Below are 22629 nucleotides of genomic sequence, written 5' to 3'. Positions count from 1 at the left end.
ACCCTGGTATTGTTAATGCTTGAAGAAATGGAGTTGGTGTTGCCCCGGAAAGCTTTGTCAATACTATAACCACGACATATTTGGCCAACAGCAACAAAAAAAGTAGCAGCAGTAGGACTGAAATCCTGAGTAGGTTTTATAGAAATGAAGGTTCTGTAAGAGGCTGTGTAATGGAAATGATATTGACAAATGCCATAGCAACCAAAACTGCTTGTCGCCTTGTGAAGATTAAAATCTTCCTGATGATCAGGCATTTGGTGTGTCTGTAAGCGAACGTATGAATAAAAAGCTTCCCCCGGAATAAAACCCATTCCAGGCCTGCTAATACTGTTCGGGCAAGAGGGAACTTCGATTCTGGAAATCTCTTTCTTTCAGCCGAATCCTACATAGACGATATCAATCTCAGCTTCCAAACAGAAAGGAGAAATGTGCATGTATGTGAGAATGTGAGGCGAAAAGGCACCTGCAGAGGCAGCCACTGCATCAGGAGCCCATCGATAGGGTTGTGCTTCCAGGCGAGGCTCTTCAGAAATTCTGTATTTCCACAGAACGGTGGTATTTCATTTTCTTCCTTTGCCAAACACTGATCACAGCCCTCACTCGCAGAGTTATTTCTGGGTCTAACTTCCGCTCTTCTTGCCCTGGTTTCAGTGCTTCTCATTGTTTTGGAGATTGTTTTCCTTGTACCTGATTGGTAGACTTGACGATGGTTCAGCATCCTGTCGGTTTCGGGAAAAGTCCTCAGCCATCCAATCTAGCCTTGTCCGCGGGTTGAGAAGCTCAGAAATATTTCCATTCTGTCACAACGCTGACCCTGGCATTCGTCCCCACTGAACACAAATGCTCCTGTCTCTCTGTCCTAGGAGTCACTGCACTTCACGATTCCTACGTGAAAAGAATTCTAATGGAAGATTTCTGTTTTTATTGTTGAAGCATAGCTGACATACAGTATCACATTCGTTTCAGGTGTACAGAATAGTGATTCAACACTTAATATACATTACAGAATGATCACCACGGTACGTCTAGTTACCGTCTGTCACCATAGGAAGTCATTGCAATATTATTGACTATATTCCCTATGCTATGCTTTTCATCCCCTATTTATTTTCTAACTGGAAGTTTGTACCTCTGGATGCCCTCCATCTTTTTGCCCATCCCCCCACCCCCTCCCCTCTGGCTACCACTAGTTCGTTCTCTGTGTCTGTGAGTCTGTTTCTGGTTGTTTGTTCATTTGTTCCGTTTTTTAGATTCCACATATAGGTGAAATCCTACGTGTCTTTCTCTGACTGACTTACTTCACTTAATACCCTGTAGGCCCACCCATGTTATCGCAAATGGCAAGATTTCATTCCTTTTTTTTTTCTATGGCTGGGTAATATTCTGGTGTGTGCGTGTGCATGTATATGTGTGTTTGTGTGCACGTGTGTGCACGCACACATTTGTGATTGTGTATACTACGCCTTCTTTATCCATTCATGTATGGATGGACACTTAGATTGCTTTTGTATCGTAAGTATTGTAAATCATGCTGCAATGAACATGGGGGGGGTGCACTTACCTTTTCAAATTAGTGTTTTTGTTTTCTTCAGATGAATACCCAGAAGTGGGATTGCTGGATCATAGGGTAGTTCTCTATTTAATTTGGGGGGGGGAACCTCCATACTGTTTCTCATAATGGCTGCACGAATTTACATTCCCACCAACAGTGTGCAAGGGTTCCCTGTTCTCCACATCCTTGCCAACACTTGTTATTTCTTACCTTTTTGATTCTAGCCATTCTGATTGACGTGAGGCGATATCTCATTGTGGTTTTGATTTGCATTTCCCTGATGACTAGTGATGTTGAGCATGCTTTCATGTGTCTGTTGGCCATCTGTGTGTCTTCTTTGGAAAAATGTCTATTCAGGTCCTCTGCCCAGTTTTTAATTGGATTGTTTTTTGGTGTTGAGTTGTACGAGTTCTTCATATATTTTGGATATTAACCCTTTATAGGATGTATCATTTGCAAATATCTTCTCCCATTCAATAGGCTGCCTTGTCGTTTTGTTGATAGCTTCCTTCAGTGTTTAATTTGATGTAGTCCCACTTGTTTATTTTTGGTTTTCTTACCCCTGCCTGAGAAGACAAATCCAAAAGCATTACCGAGACTGATGTCCAAGAGTTTACTGCCTACGTTTTCTTTTAGGGGTTTTATGGTTTCAGGTCTTACATTTAGATCTTTAATCCATTTCTAGTTCGTCTTCGTGTATGGTGTGAGAAAGGAATCCAGTTTCAGGGCACCTGGGTGGCTCAGGTGGGTTAGTCGCCAACTCTTGATTTCAGCTCAGGTCATGATCTCACAGTTTCATGAGTTCAAGCCCTGTGTCGGGCTCTGCGTGCTGACCACAACGAGCGTGCTTGGGATTCTCCCTCTCTCTCTGCCTTTCCCCTGCTCACTCTCTCTCTCTTTCTCTCTCTCTCTCAAGATAAAAGAAACATTTTTTTAAAAAAGGAAAGTAATCCAGTTTCATTCTTTTGCATGTAGTTGTCCAGTTTTCCCAGCACCATCTCTTTTTTTAACGTTTATATATTTATTTTGAAAGAGAGAGAGAGAGCGAGAGAGCACGCACAAGCAAGCAGAGGAGGGGCAGGAAGAGAGGAGAGAGAGAGAGAGAGAGAGAGAACCCCGAGCAGGTTCCGAACTGTCAGCACAGAGCCTGATGTGGGGCTTGATCCCATGAATTGCGAGATCATGCCCTGAACCAAAATCAAGAGTCAGAGGCTTAACTGACTGAGCCCCCCAGGGACCCCCAGCACCATTTATTGAAGAGACTGTCTTTTCTCCGCTGTAAAGTGTTGTTTCCTTTGCTGTAGATTAATTGGCCGTATACGTGTGGGTTTAGTTCTGGGCTCTCTATTCTGTTCTATTGATCTATGTGTCTGTTTTGGTACCAGTACCATATTGTTTTGATTACTATACCTTTGGAGTGTAGTTTGAGAACAGAAAGCAGGATGCTTCTAGCTTTATTCTTCTTTCCCAAGATTTCTTTTGGCTTTTCAGGGGCTTTTGTGGTTCCACACGCATTTAGTGATTATTCGTTCCAGTTCTGTGAAAAATGCTATTGTTATTTTGACAGGGATTGTACTGAAGGCATAGATTGCTTTGGGTAGCATGGACATTTTAATAATATTGGTTCTTCCAATTCACAAGCACAATATGTCTTTCCTCTAATGGAAGACTTCCTTTTCTTTCTCTCTCTTCTCCCTTCCTACAAACACACACACACACACACACACACACACACACACACGTGTGTGCACAACTGCTCAGGATTCACAATCTCAACAAAGTAGAAAGAACAACAATAACTTGAACTCTCTCTGCTGCCCGTTTGATGAACCCCTCTGACCCCCACTCAGCTCTACAGGTTGCTGTTCTCCTTTTCCACGTGAGGAAACGTAGGCTCAGAATCATAGAAGAAGTGCTCACAGTACTAGCCCTTGGTGGAAATGAGATTCCAAGCTTTAACTCCTAGGTGCCCACAACGCCTGGGTGCCCTCGGGTTGGCCCAGCTCCCCCCCAAAAAACGCCCCGGAGATCAAGAGTTGGGACACAGCGAGTCAGGCCACTCCCCTTATCCTTCACATCTTGAAAAGTACTAGTAATACCACCAAGACACCCAATGGCCTTTTCTGGGAGTCCAGTCTGAGGCTTACCGACCAACCCAATCTCCCAGGAAGACCAAGTAAACAAAACAAAGGAAGCAGAGGTTGCACAGTTACAAAGGGAAACGAAGCATTTGAACACTGGCAGAAGAAATCAAGTTTGACCTCCGAACTTCACACATGTGCAACAATAAAATTAAAAATATAAGGGCTACGTAAGGGAAAAAGAAAAAGAAGAAACACATTTAAGAAGATCCACACAAAGCAAGTGCTTCTGCAAGCTTTGGACTTTCTTAAATGGGACATGCAGTTGTTTCTTGCAATTGTATTTCTCTTATCATTTCCTCCTTCCAACCTCTTACAGATCTGCCTTTCACAGAAAACGCATTTGGTGATGGGTACTGAATCGGAACGCTATACTTGTGATAAACCTGTCCTGCTGAGTTTACATAAAAGGAGAGGGGAGGCGGGGGGCGGGGTGGGGGGAATCAAGTAAGAGAAGATAATGCCATAATTGAGACAATAATAATTCTTCTTCTTACTTTTGCCGTTAAAAACATTTTAACATTTGAAGTGATGAATGCATATCCTCCCAGTCTCTGCTATTCAATAACCCAACTCATTAGGAGGGAGCAGAGAGAAATCTCGGTGGCATTAAGAACACCGAGCAAGGGGAAAATGAAGGCCGGTGTTACAAGCCCCATGGCCAAATTCAGAAGTGGAATGGTAATTAGATTGTCGATCAACACGCACAGGCGATTCAGGCACACATTTTGAATCGCATCCACATTTGCAGAAGGGAGAGGTAACAATGCCTGGAATGTTGCCTTTCAAAAGTATTAATGATGCACTATAAATTTCGTCCACGTATTAACAATAATTCAGTCCTCATTAAGCTCCGGTGCCGATAGCAACCCACATTTCGGCACAGCAGGCCCCTGCAAAATTATTTTCCCTTTGTTAAATCTAGTTTACTTTAATAGTTTGCCGAGCAATCGGCAGACGCTGCGTGGGGGTGGAAATCAATTTCTACGTCTGATCAAATACCGGCTTTTCTAACCAGCAGCACCCACGCTCTACGGACACGCGGGCACCTTCTGGCTTCCGAGGAGAAGAGGCTATGCCCGGGGCTGCAGATGACATTTAGTTACGAATGGGCCGCAGAGAGATAAGCGCCCCCCCTCCTTTGAGTGCTTCCCGAAACGAAAATGGGGGTGGGGGCAGCAGATGACAGCCGCTAGGGCGTCGCGAGACGGGCCCGGCTGGGACGCCGCCCCGAGGGACCGGCAGCAGCGTCGGGATCAGGGCGCGGTGGGGACCTCGGCCGCGCTGAGCTGCAGGCTCTGCCATCGGCAGGAGGTGGCGCCCTCGGGGCAGGCGCGGCCAAGCCCAGCGCCCAAGGGGCGCCCCGTCTTAGGCACAGTCTCGCTAAAGAAATAAAAGTCTGGAAGCGCCCCCGGGTCCGCGTTCTGTGCACCCAGGGGGACTCGGGATACCGGGGAGGGGAGGGGTGCAGGCGGAGGCGCGGGGCAGGGCGGAGGTCCCGGCAGTCACCCACCGAGGGGGCCGGCGGGCTCCGGGCGCAGTGACCGCGCCGGGACACCAGAGGGCGCCGTGCGCACAGCTTGCTTAAGGTGCGAGCCGGGCAAGGTCGGGGAGCTGGGGGCCTCCGCGAGGGTGGGGACCCCAGCGGGTCTTCCTTAGCCCGCCCGAACCGCCGCTAGTCGCCCGCACCGCCCCCGGGCCACCCTGTGCGGTCCCGCACTTCTCCGGCACACCCGATCAGATACGGTCTGATGACAACCCAGCAAAACGCAAATGAAGGAGGGGGAAGCATCCATAACACCTACGGGAGCTCAAGCAAATGTCATTTTAAACTGCATGAGCATGAGCGGGCGCCTTCAGACGCTCTCCTGCGGCACCTCACAGCCCCTGGGGGCTGCCTGTGTCCCGAGGCACCCTCCGCCTCAGATGCAACGGTGCCCCACCAAGGGGGCTTCCCGTGTGCGACGCCCCAGGACGGCATCACAAATGGTCAAAATAGCACCTACTGTTTGCCGTCGCTGCCCTGGCTACTTTCACGCTGATCATCTTCCTCGATGCACAGAGGAATCCCACGAGGCGTTCTCAGCCCCACTCTGCAGATGGGGAAACGGTGGCCCACGGGGTCGTAGAACCCGTCCAGGTTCGCGCAGAAGCCGCGTTCTTTTCACTGAATGCAAGGCCTCCCTGATGGGGAACACATACTTCTGCTTACATGGCTGCTTCCATACTTCTTCAAGGCAGCAGGAGCTGTCAGAGCTGAAAGGACGCGTGTGAATTCATAGAAATAACTCGGGCTGTAATCCCTTTTCCCTTTGGGAAATAACCCCCAAAGCCTTCCGCTGGTGCCCTTTCACTGCGGTATCTCAGACTGGTTGAGGGACACTTCCCCACTTAAGTCAGGAGGTCATCACTCCCAACAGGATCCACGGTGGCCCCAGACACTCAGACCCTTTTCTTTCAGACTCTCAGGCACGGGTCTTGTCAACATTTGCAAGATCTGCTTTCCGCGCGCAGAGCAGAAGGGAGAAGCATCCAGTGGTTAAGAGGTGGCACCAAGCACACCAGTATGAGCTGCTGATGCCAGGGTCTCACCTCCTTCCAGAAGCCTGTGCCAGCTCCCTCGGCCCACACCAGCTTCCCAGCTTCTCCTGCCTCTGACCTCCCCCCCACCCCCCGCACTTACTGTAGGAGCCATCCTGTAGCAACTTGCTCATTTCTACCTCCCGTTCTCTGGCTGTCTCGTGTGTGTGTGTGTGTGTGTGTGTGTGTGTCTTCCCAGGGAGCTGACGAGAACCACAAGAGCAGAGGTCGTGTCAGCACTGGGCACTAGCAGCTCTCAGGCAGTTGTGAAATTGAATTATGATCGTGTCTCCGCCTGCAGCATCAGTCACTTTCCACCAGTTAAATAGGGTGGCCCTGTTTGCTTTTTCTCCTGGTTTTTAGGTTTGTTTATTGGAAACAGTGAGGCCCGCTGGCCGGTACAGTTGCTAAAAAGACAACAGCAGTCGTGAAAATGTGAATCACTTCCTCTGCACAATGCAACGTTCACCACTGTATCCACTCTTCTCGTTTGCAGCCCGTTTCATCTCTCTCTTTGTTTATGTTTCTGTGCGAATTCCGGCATGGTTAACACACAGCGTAACATTCGCTTCAGGTGTACCATATAGGGATTCGGCACTTCCACATGTCACCCGGGGCTCATCCCGACAAATGCCCTCCTTGGTCCCCGTCACCTGTTTCACCCATCCCCCCACCCCCTCCCCTCCGGTGACCATCGGTTTGTTCTCTATAGTTGAGTCCGTTTCTTGGTTTGCCTCTGTCTCTTTCTGCGCCTGCATTTTGATAACAGGTACTCATCTATGCTACAGAAAGCCAAATGCAAATTAAAAATGCTAATAGGAAACACTGCTGTCCAGCCAATTCCCGTCTTCTCCACAATTTGCTAGAATGTGTTTCGAGTGCTGTGGAGCAATCAGATGTGCTGGGCTGGAGATCTCTCCCTCTTCCCCATAATGCACTGCCCAAACTGGCTGTCACTGGTCAGAAATGGAAAGATGGGCAGTGAGGGGGAGAAAGCAAGGGCTGATGAAGAAACGTGATGAAAAAAAGGCAGAACAGCGGTCAGGATGTTGGAAATCGGAAACGCAACAGGGCAGTGTGGACACTACAGAACCCAGTAGCTGGAGAGACGGAGTGTTACGGTCTTGATGCTTGTGTCTCCCCGGGATCCACGTGTTGAAATCCTAACCCCCAGTGTGAGGCTGTTTGGAGGTGGGGACTTTGGGAGGCGATGAGGTCGTGAGTGTGGAGCCCTCATGAACGGGGTCAGTGCCCTTCTAAAAGAGACTCTAGAGAGTTCCCCTCACCCTTTCCACCATGGGAGGACACAGTGAGAAGACAGCTATGAACCTGGAAATGGGTTCTTACCAGGCACCAAATGTGCCTTGATCTTGGACTTCCCAGCCTTCAGGACGCGGAGAAATACATGTCTGCTGTTTAATTTCTGTTTTCTTACAGCAGCCCGAACTGATGAGGACACGGAAGAAGGCCTAAAGGGTTGAGACTTCTTGATAGACCATGGCAGGCCACCCAAGTGGCTCCATCCAAAGCACACACCCCTGCGAAGGCTCCAGAGTCTGCAGAGCTACCTCATCGTGCGGAGCTGCTGCCTCAGTTTGAACAAGAGTTCCGCAAGCTCCCTGAGGTGCTTTGGTTGAAAAGGACAGAGCCTCGTCCAGGATCCCTTCAGAAAATGGTCCACCTCACGAACAACTGAATCTAGGTAATGATCCGCAATGGCTGTTAACATCGCCAAGAGAGGGACAACCAGACGCCGCTCATCTGTTGACAGAAGTACATGGCACCTTCTGTGAAGGGGTCTTGCCGAAAGGCAGACCGGAGTCTGACGAAGCTTCCGTCCAACTACTAACTTACAGGAAATACAAAGGACTGAGGAACGTGTTGAAAGACATCACAGGGATGCGATCAGTAAGATCCGGACTCTGGGAAACTCTACAGAACAAATGATCTCATTTCTTTAACAGATAAATTGGAAAGACAGGATATAGGGGAACCTGTAGATAAAAAGGCTTAAATCTATATCAAGCGATCTCAATTAAAGACCTTATTTAGCTCCAGATCTGAACAAACTATAACTTTAAAAATCCTATGGCATCTAAGAGATCACTGGAACTTTTAGTACTGATTGGATTATTAAAGAATTATTGTTGGGGCACCTGGGTCACTTAGTCGGTTAAGCATCAGACTCTTGGCTTCGGCTCAGGTCGGTTTCTGAGTTTGAGTCCCACATCGGGCTCTGCACTAACAACGCAGAGCCTGCTCGGGATTCTCTGTCTCCCTCTCTCTCTCTGGCCCTCCCCTGCTCGCTCGCTCTCTCAAAAATAAATAAATAGGAGCGCCTGGGTGGCTTAGTCACTTAAGCGTCCGACTCTTGATTTTTAGCCCAGGTCATGATCTCACGGTTTGTGGGTTTGGGCCCCACATCAGGCTGTGCTGACAGTGCAGGGCCTGCTTGGGATTCTCTCTCTCCCTCTCTCTCTGACCCTCCCCTGCCCGTGTTCTCTCTAAAAATAAATAAATAAATAAACTTTAAAAAGAGTTTTTAAAGGAATTATTGTTGATTATTTCACATGTGGTAATGGCATTGTGTTTATGGTTGGTTTTTTTAAAGGCTCCTGTGCTTAATTCAGAGATACATCCTGAACTATTTACCGATGAAATGATGTCAGAGGTTTGCTTCAAAATGTTCCAGGAGTGAATATTTCTAACAGTATTATTGATAATGGCCAAAAAGCAGAAACAACCCAAAGGTCCATCAACTGGTCAATGTATAAATGAAATGTGGTATGTCCATATACGATGGAATATCATTCAGCCATAAAAAACGTACAAACTACTGATACATTCTACAGGCTCAAAAACATAATGCTAAGTGTAAGAAGCCAGATGCAAAAATCTGCGTATTGTATGATTCCGTGTATATAAAATGTCCAGAAATGGCAAACATATTCAGAAAGTAGATTAATAGTTGCAGGGGGCTCGGGTGGGAAAGACAGTGCAGTGAAATGAGCATATGAGGAATCTCGTTGGGGTGATAAAAAACGTTCTACAACTGGATGTGGTGACAGTGGTACAAATCTGTAAATTTCCTAGAAGCCATTGAGTTTTACACTTAAAATGGGTGAGTCTTATGGTTTGTAAATTATGCCTCAATAAAGCTGTTTTTGTTGTAGCGCTCCAGGGGATGGGAGAAGGAAGTGGGTCGGAATGAAATGAAACACGACCGGCTCTGATAATGGCTTCAGCCAGGTGATGGGTACGTATGGCTTATAACGCTCTTGTCTTCGATTTTGCATACGCTTGAGAATTTCCACAATAAAAAAAAAATAATTAAAAAGTGAGAGGAGGAGCTTGGAAGTTGAAAGTCGTCAGGAAGGAAGGCTTCTCTGGGGACCCGCTACTCCCGCCAGTTCTCTTGCTCCTGTGCCACATTATCTTTCCCGGTGTCTCTGCTCTTGCCCGTGCCCTTGTAACGACCAGCTGACAAGCGTCTTGACATTCCCTAGTCCACAACCCAGAGGGCACTTTCCGCATGGCCAGGCTGACTGCCAGGGCCACTCTGAGGCAAAGTCCTCGGTGCCAGCGTAGGGGGCTGCGGAACAGGCTGTTTGCGCTAGAAGCAGAAACTCAGTACAGCGGACTCTAGTATGTTCCGTATAGCCCCCATTCCCGTTGCCCACGGAACAGAACATGAGCTGTCGCGTTTCTGGCACTGCCTCCGCTGGATGTGGCTCTGGCAGTTGAGTCTGAGACGCAGAGCACGGCCTGCCAACACGGATGAGCAAAAGTGATGGCAGGTACCCCGGTCTAGCGCTGGATGGCAAAAGCTAAAGAACAAGTCAAAGTCTTCTGAAAGGCCCACAGACCCCAGTGAAGACTAATGACACTCAAAGAGCCCCCAGCAACCTAGGGGGTTCACTAATTCTACAGGCCAGGTACGTGTCCTCAGCACCTTCACTCTGGTGACCAACACTCCCAAGTTCTGTCCTGAAAGTCCTTGACCATAAAGAGGATAAAAGAGGTCCAAGAAGAAAGAGAAACAACTTCTGGGCAACCCAAACCGTCTCTATTTGTGGTGGGGCAAATATGTGATGGCGAGTGGTTCATTAGCAGCAATTCACCCTTCCGCCCCTGAAGTGGTTGATTACAAACATTTCCCTGGCTATCTCCCCATGAGCTCACCTACAACCACCCACAGAAATCGTGACCTCTCCATAAAGAAATAGAATATCAGTGTGAGGGAAGTTCTCCCTAAAAACATCCCCCCTCCCCCACCATTTACTTTTCCTTAGGCTTGCTTCTTTTTTAGGCCAGTGGCTCTCTAAGTCTGCTCATTTCGCCCAGGAGCAGTCCTTCACCCTCACTCAGCCACTTTTCATCTGAACATACATCCCTCTCACTTGGGCCTTTATCTTACTTTACTTGGCTATTCGTTCATAGATCTTGGCTGCTACAGCAGAAAGCATGGATTCTCCTCCTCATTTGCCAACCACAGAAGCACTTCCCAGCCATTCCACAGCCACCAGCAAGTCTCTGGCCAGACAAGCCCTTCGACCTGAGATGCCGTGAGAATCTGCCCACTTGGCCCCCGTTCCCTCTCCTTATTATCATTGGCAGAGCTTAGCACAACTTCTCAGCTACAGAATCACCGTCCAAGAGGGAGCTGGCTCCTTCCAGATACAGTCAAGGCTCTGGATGGAGTCCGGTGGCTCGCTGATCACCCACACTGGTCCTAGTCCATAAAGTCAGAGCACAACCAAGCTGCAGGGGAGGATGCTGGGCTCCGTGAAGGCCAGGAGCCATTTTGTAGAGCAGGGGTTAACCGAGGGTCCCTCGAACCCAGACTCTGTGGATTGTCTTCAAAGATCACGAACACTCTACGATTGGGATCAGACAGGTACGTGTCTCTGTGGGTATGGATGCGGGTACATGCGTTCTTGGGTGGACAGGGTCCCTAGCTTTTATCAGCTTCTCAAAGGGGACCCCGATCCAGAAAAAAAAAAGTTAAGAATCACTGTTGTCAAAGAAACAGTAGGCTTGGTTGGCTCTGCTCCTCAGACCATTGTGGAAAAGACATTGTGGAGAGCCAGAGTCCAGGGAAGGGCATGGTAGAACTGAGAATGGGATTTCAGGACCCTCTTCTCCAGAGCCAGACAGCCCAACCACAGCCATCAGTCCAGATCTAAATGCTGACTCCAAGGTTCAGACACTGGACGGATCCAAAACTCTTGCCCAAGTCTCAGTGCAACGCTTTACTCATGGACACGGGTACACATTAAAAAGGTGGTAATGGGGCGCCTGGGTGGCGCAGTCGGTTGAGCGTCCGACTTCAGCCAGGTCACGATCTCGCGGTCCGTGAGTTCGAGCCCCGCGTCAGGCTCTGGGCTGACGGCTCGGAGCCTGGAGCCTGTTTCCGATTCTGTGTCTCCCTCTCTCTCTGCCCCTCCCCCGTTCATGCTCTGTCTCTCTCTGTCCCAAAAATAAATAAAAAACGTTGAAAAAAAATAAATAAATAAAAAAAATAAAAATAAAAATAAAAAGGTGGTAATGGAAACCGAATCACTGGGACCTCAGTTATATATCCCTGTCCTTCCTGTGGGTCGTCCCCTCATTAAAAAGAGGAAACTGAGCCCAGAGGAGGGAAATGGCCTTCTAACTATCATACAGGGAAATTGTGACTGAGACAGGCCAGAAGCCAGATTCTCGGACGCCACAGACTGCCACGAAGCACCCATTGGTTTCACCTATCACCCTCCTGCACCCTGGGCCTATAATCAGTAATGGCTACTGATCAGGTCATAGTGAGTGAAGCCTTTGAAAACGCTGATGTCAGAATAACCAGCGCCACCATCCCCGTGGGACAGAGAAAGCCAAAGAAATCCACTATACACTCGTTTACTTCATTGCAGCAAAGGGAGCCCTGACCAAATGTGAGCATTAGTTAAAAGAGGAATTGAAGAAGTTAAGAAAGTCAAGAACCTCAAGAGGCCTGTAGATGGTTTAGAAAACTTACCTAACCGAAATACCAGGGTATTGTGTGTGGCAAAAAAATCTCAAACACCAGAAACTTGGAAAGAACTATCTTCAAGCAACAAGTAGCCAAGTAAGAGAGGAGCAGTGTGAAAAGGGCCCCTTCTCCAAATGGAAAGGTGGCTCAAGAGAAGGGAACAAAGACACTACCCAAAAGGGGCAGGGCAGAGGCAAACTGAAAATCAGGAAGGACTGAGGGAACTGGAGAGAAACCAGGCAAGGTACCTGAAAGCCAAAGCCAAGAGCCTCTTCAGTTATAGTCTAGGAAGAATGCCAGCAAGATGATCAGTGAGGACAACTGACAGTTGGGATAACAGCCATGCTTGGGAGGCCAAGAAGTGATACCACACAGGATATCACTGGGATGTCTGTTCCCTAAGCTCTCACCGGAAGTGTCCAAGCTGCGAGACTAGACTGTGGCAAATGCTGAGGATGTCCAAGGCCTACAGAATAGGCTAAAAGTATAGACTTCACTAGAACACAGTGGCAAAGTGTCCCCAATGAAATTAGGGCAGAAGGTGCAACCTGTCCTTACCAAGTAGCCCCCATGACGAAGGCGGGCACATTGACAGTATGAGTTCCATCCATAAGGTAGGGTCCTAAAGAGATCTTGGGGCACAGGCTGGGAAATACCTAATTTGTATAACGAACAATGAGCTCCATGACCAGTTAGACCTCAGTTTACACAAGATGAAGTCGTGCCTGGCCAATCTATCAGAAAATTTTAAGCAGCTCAAATGCAAATAGGCAGTAAATAAAAAGCATGAATAAAAAGGGAACGTGAGAATAGAAGCTTTTTGATATAGTGCCAAATCACTACGGGATTGAGAGTATATTTGTATCACGGATAAGCAGTGGGCATAAGGACAAGGACACGGGGATAAACCTGACTTTCTCTTAAAGAGAGAAGTGTAGATACTACGGACTCCCCCCGCAAAAAAATTGATGGAGATCTAGCTTATTTGACTTACTCGAAAATTAGGTGGAAGAAAGTCAGCCTCGTAAAAACTTCAGGTTTCCAGGCAACACCCAACCCTTCTGGGTAGTAACATGTTAAGCTCTTTAGATTAAACTGCAGGAAGATGCTGAGAGGCTGTGTGAGTGGGCTGAAAAGTAGCAGGTGAGCGTCAGTGTAGGCAAGTGCAACATAATGCACTGAGAAAAAGAATCCCATTAACCACTCAAAATAACACACGGAGCAATCAAGCCTCCTTTGTACAAATCCTCGGGACATCTGCATACAAAACGAAAGGGCCAATTTTGCCATTAGACCGATGGAGTGACATAGAGGTCATCCACTCAAATTCCTCCTTTGAGGAATGAGAATATGGAGACCCGGGGACACAGCCAGGTCTAGAACCAGGAGCACACTCACTGGACAAGAGTATTAGTCTTTAAGCATCGGCTAACAGATCAAGAGTCACGGAAATAATGTGGTGTGATAGAGGCCCATGGCTTTGCAAGCCAGACACATACAAATCCCAGCCCCATTTCGAGCTATGTACAAATTAAGCGAGTGGCTCAATCTTTCCGAGTCTTTCTGAGTCTCGTTACCTGTAAGGTAGGAATCATGCAAGGCTGTTATGAGGATTAGAGACACTTTAAAAGTGCTCCACAGAAGGATCTGAATAGGCACTTATCTAAGGAAGATATACAAATGGCAGTACGCACATGAAGAAATCATTAGGGAAATGCAAATCAAAACCACCACGAGATATCACGCCACACCCACCAGGACGGCTCTAATTTAAAAAAAAATGGAAGATAACAAGTGTTGGCAAGGACGCGTAGAAATCACAACCCCAATACGCTGCAGGCAGACACGCAAAAGGGTGCAGCTGTTGTGGAAAACAATTCAGCAGATCCTACGTTAAAAGGAATCACCATACGACCCGCCGATTCCACTCCGAGGCATAGACCCAAAAGGATTGGAAACAGGTGTTCAAACAAAAACTTGTACGTAAATGCTCGTAGCTGCACTATTCACAACAGCCAAGAGGTATAAACAGCTCAAATGTCCAGCAGCTAATGAGCAGATAAGGAAATGGTGGTCTATCCATACAAGGAAATATTACTTGGTCAGAAAAAGGAATGAAGTACCGATATATATCATCAGTTGGATGTACATAGTTGGATATATCAGTTGAATCCAAGTTTCAACACGGATGAAACTTGAAAACACTGTGCTAAGTGAAAGAAGCCAGTCACAAAAGACTAAATATCATGTAATCTCGTTTACATGAGATGTCCAGGACAGATAAATTTATTGAGATAAAAAGGAGATTCGTTGTTGGTTAAGGCTGAGAAGTGTAGAGCGGGGGATAAGGGACTATAAGCTAAAGGGTATGGGGTTTCTTTCTGAGGCCGTAAAAATATTCTAAAATGGACCCTGGTGAAGGTTGCCCACGTCCATGAAGATACTAAAATCAGTTGAACTGTACACTTTAAATAGGGTGTAGGGCGTAAGGATTACATCTCAGTAAAGCTGGATAAAAAAAGTAATGTGTTCTACGGACAGTGATGTGTTGGTAAATGTTTAACATCTGGATCTCAGAGAAAAAAGTCCTCCTTTGTAGTGTTTGATTATTTCCATGGTGAGAAGGGTCCCTTGACCCATTTCGAGTGACCAACGTGGTGTCGGGAGATACAGAGCTGGGACGAGATGTGTTGAGGCATGCCATTATAAAGCACGTGCCTCATGGGGACACAATGGACGTAAATAACCTCGAGATCACACGTGGTAGGAAAAGGTGATAAAATAATTAGGAAGTGGTGTGTTTTGAGGATTTATTACCTGTGTTTTGAAGGTGATTCATTTAACTGTAGGTTTATATAACTTTTAACGGGTGCTTGCAAACTTCCTGGAGACTTACCAGTCGGCTCTCGCAAACCCGGTACCGACTGTCGCCAGGCACCTCACTGTAAGCACTGAATACTCCTTTTGAAGGATGACACACACGAATCTTCCATAAAAGTGCCACCTTTCGCATTCATTTGGGCAAAAACTCAAAACCGTCTATGGCCATTACAGTTTGGCTTGAAGAAGCTGCTATTTCCCTCCTCTAATGCTGATATCTGAGCATGGCAGGAATGTTTTCCTAAACGTGGAAATATAATCCTATTTTCTGTAGACTCCATCTTGAGGCGTTCTGGCAACGTCGCCACAACCCCCAAGCAACGCTAACTGTTCAAGGACGGCACCTGAACACGCTAGAGTTGCCTTACTCTGGTCAACCCACTGGCCCCGGGGGCTCTCTGCTGATTCTCAGCTGCCATCAAACTCAGGGTTCATACTGTTTTCTGAAGTCGAACTTCCAAATGTCTTAATTCAATTACAAACAAAATATAAACCAGCCTTTAAAAACTCCACAGACCCTGTTCTTCAACGCACAGCCAGGGGAGGTTTGAAGCGTTTGGAGCTCTGAATATTCACTACCAATTAGCAATCTGTCAGTTCTAACCACCCAAGCCCTCCACCCAAGGAATACATGTAGAATGCAGCAGGCCGGCCCAAGGCTCCTGGCCCCTGATACTTCACCAAGGTCACATTGTGAAACTCTTGAGCCTCTGGGCAAGTTGACTCAAGAAGAGTAAGCGTGGTTCCAAAGATAAGAGGGTTTCCTGTTCTGGAAATCTGAACAGGAAAGCGAAGCAGCTACAGCGAGCTCTGAGGTTTTTCCACATGTTACTGGGGGGACTTTGAACAAATTATACAGCTTCTCTGAGCCTCGGTTTTCTCGTCTATAAGATAAGAAATATTGGCAATACCCATCTCATAAGACCGTTGGGAAATTAGATGAGATAAGGTGTATAAGATGCCTTGCACGTCAGTGATATGTTTGCAAAGCTGCTTACAACAGGGAAGCAAAGTCGCGTAGCAGCTAAGCAGCCAGGTTGTAAAGTCAGAGTCTGTCCTAAATTCAAGTTGTATTATTTTTCAAAGTTTATTTACTTATTTTGAGAGAGCGAGAGAGAGCAGACGTGCCCGTGTGAGAAGGGGAGAGGGGCAGAGAGAGAGAAAGAGAGAATCTCAAGCAGGCTCTACACTCGGTGCACAGCCCGGCACAGGGCTACACCTCACGACTGTGAGATCCCGACCTGAGCCGAAATCAAGAGTTCTTTGCTCAACCGACCGCGCCACCCAGGCGCCCCACTTTAGGTCATTTTATTTATTTATTTATTTATTTATTTATTTAATGTTTATTTATTTTTGAGACAGAGCATGAACGAGGGAGGGTCAGAGAGAGAGGGAGACACAGAATCGGAGGCAGGCTCCAGGCTCCGAGCCGTCAGCACAGAGCCCGACGCGGGGCTCGAACTCACAGACTGTGAGATCATGACCTGAGCTGAAGTCGGTCGCTTAACCGACGGAGCCACCCGGGCGCCCCACTTTAGGTCATTTTAGATTTGTGTGCATTTCTGAAACATTCAGTGGATGGAATCACACACTATGTACTCTTTCTGTGTGTGGTTTCCTTCACTCAGCATAATTATTTTGACATTCACCCATGTTGCCATGTCTGTTAACAATTTGTTCTCTTTTGTAGCTGCAAATGGGATTCCAATGTGTGAATATACCATTTGCCTGTTGGTAGACATCGGAGCTGTTGCCAGTTTTTATCTGTTACAAATAAAGGAGCTGTAAACGTTCAGGTACGCCACGGGAAAATGTTCCAATTTCTTTTAGGAGTGGAAGGGCTGGGCCATACAGTAGGTGTATGTTTAACTTTTTTTTTTTTTTAACCAACCACTTCCCAACGTGGCTGTCCTATTTTCCATCCCAAAAGCAGTGCGTGAAGATTACGGTTTCTCCAAATCCTCATGACCTATGTGGAGAAACGAGCATTAGGATCTGCTGTGATATGGTTTTCCTCCGATCTGTGGGGCTTGGGTTTTGTTGAGGCTCTTGGATCCATGGGTGTCTACTTTTTACTCCCTTTGGGAAAGTTTTGGCCATTAGGTCTTCAAATAATATTCCTGTCTCCCTAACTCCTTGTGGGACTTTAGTTACACTTGAAATTGTCCCACAGCTCACTGCTGCTTTGCTCCTTTTTTCTCTTTTTTCTTTCGGTTTCATTTTGGGCAGTTTCTCTTGCCGTGTCTTCAAGTTCACAAACGTTTCCTTCTGCGGTGTCGAGCATGCTAACAATGTCATCCAGTGTGTTTCTTATCTCAGACATTATATTCTTTAACTCTAGAAGTAAGATTTGAGTCTGTTTTCTCTCTTCCATGTCTCTCCTTCACATGCCCATGCTGTCCTCCACCCTCTTGAACGTATGTAGTCTGTTTTTCAAAAAACCACTTTAATGTCTTTGTCTCCCAATTCTATCATCTGTGTCTGTTTTCTAGCTAAGGGGTTTCCTTCTCATTACGGGCCACATTTTCCTGTTCCGCATACTGCGTAACGTTTGATTGGACTTTGGGCTTTGCAAATGTTATGCTGTTGGCTGCTAGATAATTTGTGTACTCCTTTACATATTTCCGAGCCTTGCTCTGAGTTTTGGTAAAGATACTTGGAAACTGTTCAGTCCTTTCAAAAGCCTGATTTTAAGCTTTGTCGTGTGGGATCAGAACAAACTTTAGACTGAGGTTAATTTGGCTCCACTACTAAGGCAATCCCGTTCTGAGCACTGATAACCCTGTACGGTATGAAGTTTCTTCTCTCTGACTTCCGGGAAACTGGGCTATAGCCAGCCGTGTGTGAGCCCTAGAAATCGCTCCACCTATTCCTTTTGTGTCATTCTTTCCCCAGCCGTGGGTAGTTCTCTCACACACATGTGCTGATCAGTATTTGGTCAAAAATCCGAGGGGTACCTTTTACAGATCTTTGGAGCACGAGTGTGCTCTCTCTCTGTCTCTCTCTGCTCTCTCTTTCTCCCTCTGGAAAGCTCCTCTCTAGTATATTACCTTGTAAATTCTAGCCACCCTCACCTCCCTGAATTCTAAACTCTGTCTCCTCAAGTTAGGCAGATTTTCAGATTCAGCCGGAGTTCCCACCCTGGAAACTCTCTCTATGTAGTAAACTGGGCCAATGGTAGGGCTCACTTCATTTATCTCTCTTTTCTTGAGGATTATTGTCCTGTACTTCCTGTCTTGCGGTGTGTGACAATCATTATTTCATTGCCAGAAGCAGAAGTCCAGATATCACATTTTAAAGATCTGGGTTGGATTAGTTTGGAGAATTTTTTTAAATGTATGTTTGTTTGTTTGTTTAGAGAAGGCATCTGAGAGGGGCAGGGGCAGAGAGAGAGAGGGAGAGAAAGAATCCCAAGCAGGCTCCATGCCCACTCAGCGTGTTGCCTGGAGGGGCTCGGTCTCATGACTGTGAGATCGTGACCTGAGCCAAAACCAAGGGTCAGACGCTTAACTGACTGAGCCACCCGGTGTCCCAGTTCAGAGGATTTTTAATAACACCCTGATAGAAAGTAGACGGAATCAAAAGTCAGAAACTGAGAGGACCCGTAGAGATTATCTAACCCTGCCCTCGCCTCATTTGGTAGATTCATAACACTGAGATCAGAGAGGGGAGGGGATCTTCTCAAAGTCACACAGCAAGTTAGCCACAGAATTAGGACTAGAAATCAGGTCTCCTGCTCTTCATTTCTAATTCATCCAGTTATTTCCTGCCAATATTCTCTTCCAAACCATTTGATTTGGACAGGCGTGACTTTGAAATCCAGACCTCTGTCCTGCCCAAGCCTACACCCAGATGGTACTTAATCTCCCCTGGGTTTTGCAAACACAACCTCTAGGGATGGCCTAAAGTGAATGCCAGAGCAGCTCATAACATGAAAAAACTCAAAACGCCCCCTTGGGCAGGCACTCCAGAACGAAACCATATATCATTCCCCGCTGACTTATTACGAACCCGCTAAGCAAGAAGGAGTGTGACTTAGAATTTAGATTAACTCATCTCGTCATTTCACCACCTATGGGAGCCATGTATCCTACTAAGAGAAGCCATTTTCAGCGCGACTGCGTTTGTCTTCCCACAGTTCTGGCAACTCACCTGGATTCCAAACTTTCTCCTGAGCTGGGTCTCTGGGAGCCTTTCTGTTTTGCTTCTTGAGCCTTCCAGGAAGCCGTCTAGGAAATGTCCTCGCGTCGGAGTCAGAACAGGTTTTACCTCTCAGCTCCAACGCTTACTTGCTGTGTGGCTTTGGGTAAGTTATTTAACTTCTCTGTAAGGACAGGGACGGTACTATCACACACAGATTCTGAAGCACATTTTTAATTTTTTTTTTTTTTTACTTTAGCATCTTTGAAATCAAGAGGTATATTGCTATGAGTGATGTGACAGCTAAATTTGCAGCTTTTCTTTCTTAATGATAAATGATACCTTGGATTCTAAAAATACTGTATTGATCTGTAACTTGCAGAGTTTCCTCAAGGATTAAATAGGATAAAGCAAGCATAGGGCCCGACACATGGTAGGCACTCAAGGACCCTTGTACCTCCATTGTTTCTAGAACCAATACCTGGCTGGGCTGTGGGCCTGCGATTTCCCTCGTCCAGCAGTTGGTTACATCCATCGGGGCAGTCCGATGAGGTGAACAAGACGAGGCTGGCATGCTGCTGGCCAATGTTGCTGTGTCTGACTGTCATCAGGCCTTAGACCCCTTTCTAGAAACTTCCTGCTCTCCAGCCCCACCTCATTAATACCACTATCCCGAGCTGATTTCTGCTGCTACTGAATTATGAAGGTAGGGAAAAGGACTAGGTGGCTTCTTGTGCCATCACCCCAAACTCTCCCTGTCTCGTCCCAAACAACCTCTCCAGAATCTAACGAGGCTTGTCCGTTGAAGGGCTCTTCCAAGGCCATCAGAATCGGAGCCTGCAGGGCCTGAAGCCAAATCCACATTCTCCAAGGCCCCCCACATACCTCCAGTTGGGATGCTGATACTTGAATGCCTTTGAAATTCAAGGACACCAACTCTGTTCATGCCTGGAGGGAATAAGAGGAACCAGACACCTGAGGATTTACAACCCTCAAATATCTCCCTGTCCAGAAGAGCGCCTTTCATTTCTTTCCCAGAGCTTCCCTGGCTTTCTTGCCTTCTCCTGCAGGCCGACTGGCCTGTTCCAGAGGCCTCATCCCGCTCGGGCTCCTCCACACCCCCCTCTGCCCGCTTAGTCCCCAGGGAGGCAGCTGCAGCCTCCATGAGCCTGCCACCCTGAGGCACCCACCTTTAATATGTACCTAGAGGTTTGCGCCCTGTCCCCCAGCGGATTCCAGCAGTCCAGAGAACTCTCAGGACCACAGTGAGGAGCAGGAGAGGGTAGGATGGACCGAACTGGGCTGTGCTGTGGCCACTTCTCACAGGATTCTGTACCACGGCCAGCGTGAGGCTAGGAATTAATAACTGTGAGCGATTATCATGGGAGCTGTCTCCAGGAAAAACGACCAGGTTTATACCATTCAACCTTGGGAAGATAAAATCAGGCCTAGCAGAAAAAAGACAAATGATCTACAGCAAATGTAGGACTTAAAATCCAAAGAGCGTCCTGGAGCCTGATTAGACACCTGCCTTGTCTCCCTGTCCAGAAGGCATGGGGTGCAGGAGTTGGCGGGGGGGGGCATCTCTCTCTAGCCCATCCACCGACTCAGAACCTTGTGCTCATTGTCGGCCCTCTCCAACACCTCCTTGCCCTTCTCCCTCACCGCTGTCAATCTTGCCTCTCTGTGGGTCTCCGTTCTGCCCCCTCCGGGTGACGTCTCAAGACCCAGCTGGTCCCCTGCCACAGCCTCCTTTCTGCTCTTTCTCCCTTCAGTGTCTCCCCCACCCCCACCCCAGTCCCACTTCTACAGGACCCTGGAAAAACAGCAATCTCATCGCATCACCCTGCACAGAAACCGTCAATGAACGATAATGGCAAAATGTTTATCATTGTTAAGGCTAGATGGTGGGAACATGGGAGGAGGTGATTTTCTTATTCCCATGACACCCCTGTACGTTTGAGATGGCTCAGCATAAAGCAAACCCTCAGCAGCCCTCCAGGGATCTCAGGATACAGTCGCCAGTCCCCAGACTGGCACTCGAGGCCGTTCAGGATCGGCTCCTGCCCCATTTTTCCAGCTTACCTCCTGAAGCTCACCGCGCTGCTGCCTCTCCTGGCCCCCAGCTCTCTCCTGCAGCCTTATCTCTGCCAGCGCGTCTCCTTGCAGAACATGCTTTCCTTTCGGTCCTGCTTAGAAAAACTGTCTCCTCATCCCTCGGGAACCAGATGCAAATGACCCCTGTACACGGCTACCTTCCCAGGCCTGACCCTCCCTTTTTTTCTTCTTTTGGTAGGTGGGCGGGGGGGGGGGGGGATGCCTTATGCCCTGGTATCTGCCCAGGCGTGGCACAGAGCAAACACCCCGTATGTGTTTGGGGGAGACCGGAAAGTCTTGGTTAATAAAGCAGGTGCCACACTGACTTGAACTTGGGCAAGTAGGGGAATCTCTCTTGGCTTCGGCTCCTGTCTCTATAAAACGAAGGTAATAGCAGTACCACTCTCACAAGGCTGAGGTGCGGATTCGGCGGCATTCTCTGCGTGAACAGCTTACCACAGTGCCACGCTACCTGGCATGGAGGGTGGGGGCGGGGGGTGGCTGACTGTATTACAGACAGACTTCCATCAAATGATACCGTGGATCATTAAGCGGCTTCTCTCACACGAAAGGCTCCCCAAACCCACACGAAAGGAACTACCGCTCAGCTCTTGCCGGGAGCCAGAGAAAACTGTGGAAAATTGGTGACATCAAAGTCACCCTTCCTCTCTCGGGCCCGGGGGCAATTCTTACTTTGGGGGGGGAGGGGAAGGGAGCGGAGCGGGGTGGGGGTGGGGGGTCTTCAAAGGTCGAGGCCCGAGGCCCCGGGACCGGGTTTCTGCGCCTCTTTGGAAGAACTGTACAGGTCTGTGGCCGGGGCCCGGCCCCGCAATCCGGGGGCAAGGGAGGCACAGGTCTGCCCGAAAATCCGTCCCGGCGACAATCCCCAGTCTGTGAGGTCTCGACGAGTTCGGGGCCGCCCGGGTGGAGACGCGGGGCGAGAAGTAGCCGAGCGGGGTCCGCGGCCGCGCGCGCGCGCGCGCGCGCGCCCCTCTCCCTCCCCTCTCCCCCTCCCCCCTCCCCCCGCCGCGGGCCCCCGCGCCTCCGGGCGCCCGCGGCCTCGTGCGTCACCGGCGCGGGCGGGGGCCGAGGGGAGGGGGGCGCCGCAAGGTGAGGGCCCCGCGCCGCCTTAAGACGCCGCGCGCCCTCGCCGCCGCTCAGAGCTTCGCAGCGCTGCGCGCCGGCCGGACGACGTGCGGGCTCGGGCGCCCCCGCTCCCGCCGCGTCCCGCG

The sequence above is a fragment of the Panthera uncia genome, chromosome X (assembly GCF_023721935.1).
Source record: "Panthera uncia isolate 11264 chromosome X, Puncia_PCG_1.0, whole genome shotgun sequence".
In the NCBI taxonomy this organism is placed as follows: domain Eukaryota; kingdom Metazoa; phylum Chordata; class Mammalia; order Carnivora; family Felidae; genus Panthera; species Panthera uncia.
Note: the sequence above shows the minus strand (reverse complement) of the source record.